The sequence below is a fragment of the Boleophthalmus pectinirostris genome, unplaced genomic scaffold (genome assembly GCF_026225935.1).
Source record: "Boleophthalmus pectinirostris isolate CB_2022bp ecotype Guang Dong unplaced genomic scaffold, ASM2622593v1 HiC_scaffold_3, whole genome shotgun sequence".
Classification (NCBI taxonomy): Eukaryota; Metazoa; Chordata; class Actinopteri; order Gobiiformes; family Gobiidae; genus Boleophthalmus; species Boleophthalmus pectinirostris.
The window spans coordinates 11,340,879-11,343,378 of record NW_026571299.1 but is presented as its reverse complement, the minus strand read 5'-3'; positions in this window follow the sequence as shown (position 1 = coordinate 11,343,378).

Here is a 2,500-nt window from a genome sequence, read left to right as displayed (position 1 = left end):
TCTCCAAGTCTGATTTAGACAGTAAACCTTTGATTTTTGCTATGTTTTTTAGATGGTAAAAGGCTGCAGATGTTATTGATTTGATGTGACTGTTAAAGTTCAAGTCTGAGTCCATTATTACCCCGAGATTTCTTGCCTGATTTGAAGGTTTTAGAGAGAGAGACTGGAGGTTACTGCTGACACTGTCCCTTTGTTTCTGTGGACCAAACACTATGACTTCAGTCATGTACATGCATAATCTACGTCATCATGTATTTCATGTAAGCAGCAGTGAAACAAAAATGAAGCTATTTTCTCAAAGTCATGAGAAGATGTTGCATAAAGTTAAAGCAAACCTATAATGCAAGATCAACTTTTTAGAGCTTTAAAACCTGTTAAAGTAATTTCCTCTCACCATGTACTCTGCTGAAGTTGTATTTGGAGTGTTTGAGTCATCTTTAACTTCTTATTTTCAAGACACCATTTTGCCAATCAACTCTTTCTTTTCACCGCCACCGGTTCATGCCCACTGCTCTGTACTTACCTAGTTCTTCAATTTTATTTCCTTAGTCTGTGACACTCAGGATTCAGCAGCATCGCAAAGTCATTTTAGTGCAAATGAAAAACAATCGCCTGGAGCTAACTACTGGAGATGCAGACAACCTCACAGCACTTTGTTGTGAACGCATTTACATCAGCTCTGATTGGACACCGCAGTTTTCTAACACATAAGTCAGTGAACATGTTTCTTTTGTTAAACCATTTTAGATGAATATTGTGATTTCAAATGTGCAAATTATAATAGAGCACACCATATGTTCTTCAAAATATCAAAGCATTGTGCCATGTTTATGAGTAGTTTGGTTTGTAAAGTGCTTTCAAAACATTTCACAGTATCCTATAATTATCCCCCTCATTTAACGCAGATCATATGGAGTTCTATTGTTTAAATAGCTGACTCGGTAAACAGACTAAGCCGCAGTGAAAAGACTATAGTATAATATGCTTCATTTTTGCTTAGAGTAACATTTGCCCCCTGAAAAGCCTGAGTCATTATCAGTAATGAGAATTATAATAAGTTCAAATGAGAGTGGGACGCCTCATTTCAAGCCACTGCTGTTAATGTGGTTTGGTTTCACATACGAATTCAAAAGTCTTTATAGAAATATGTTTATGTGTTACATTCTTTACAGTTCAGCGATTAAATACATTTTGCGTTAAACATTTTTATTTATCATACCAAAGTCAAACTACAGTGATTGAAGAAATATCAATTTAACAGTAGTAGTAGTAGTAAAAGTTATTACAGAGGATATATTTGTATCAACATGTCGGCCTAAATCTTAGGCTATGTTCAGACTGCAGGGCTTAATGCTCAATTCAGATTTTTAGTGTGAAATTCGATGTTTTTGCGAGGTCGTTCACATTTTCAATTAAATGCGACTTGTATGTGATTCCAGTGTGAACATTAAACGGCCCGAAAGTGTCCCGCATGAGCACTGGAGGACACAGTGACGTCAACCGCAGCGAGCGTGCTCTGTGTTTACGGAAGTTGTCCAAACGTGGACGCGAGCATTGAGCACCTGGAGATTTTAAAATTCCTCTCGTACCGGAGCCAGAACATGAACAACTTACTTGTTTTAAGGAGGAGATTGAGAAGGAGAAGGACGAGGTTTTTGGCCGTGGTGTTTTGTGGGGCAGTGTGGATGCAAAGACGTAGCCAAGAGTGGTGAGTGGTGATGTGCTTCACTTCAGTGACACGGAGTTTATTAACAATTTTCGCCTACTTCAGAGCAGAATAGTGACGTTTGTGGCATGTTGATAACGTGTAGGTCAGACGAATGCGTTTTGACCGTTCAGACTGAAGTCACATGTCAAAAGATTGGATATGTATCGGTTTTAGGAGCACATATCCAAGTGGCCTGGGTTGCATTTGAAAAAATCGGATCTGTGTCATTCAGACTGTCATTAAAAGATCAGATACAGGTCACATAGGGGCCAAAAAGTCGGATTTCGGTCACTTCAGGCTACAGTCTGAACGCAGCCTTAGTTAGTCCACGTGGGCACGTTATACCTCGTTATAAAGCTTAGACTCTCTATATTATGTCCATTTAATCCAATTTACAAACAGATACATGTCCTAATATATGGTGCTGTATCAGTATTTATCTGCAGAGTAATGTGTCTGTGTTTGTGGCGTCGTACTGCTCCTGAACTCACCCCCAGAGTCACGTCTCTCACATGCGCTTGTTTACACCCGTGCGCAGCCGTAGATCCATGTGCACAACACTAAAGCGCTGACTTTAAACGCTCTGTGTCTGATCCATGACACTGACGATAAATAAATGTGAACTTCAGCGTAGTTTAGTTCAGTTCAGCAACAAAATTACTGCTGTTTTTATCAAAGTGCGAGTGAAGAGAAGAGAAAGGACACACAGCTGCTGTCAACATGCTGGATTATACTGTTTTTACAGACAATTGTTTTGAGTCAGGATTAAGAGGACACTTATTTGTGAAGACT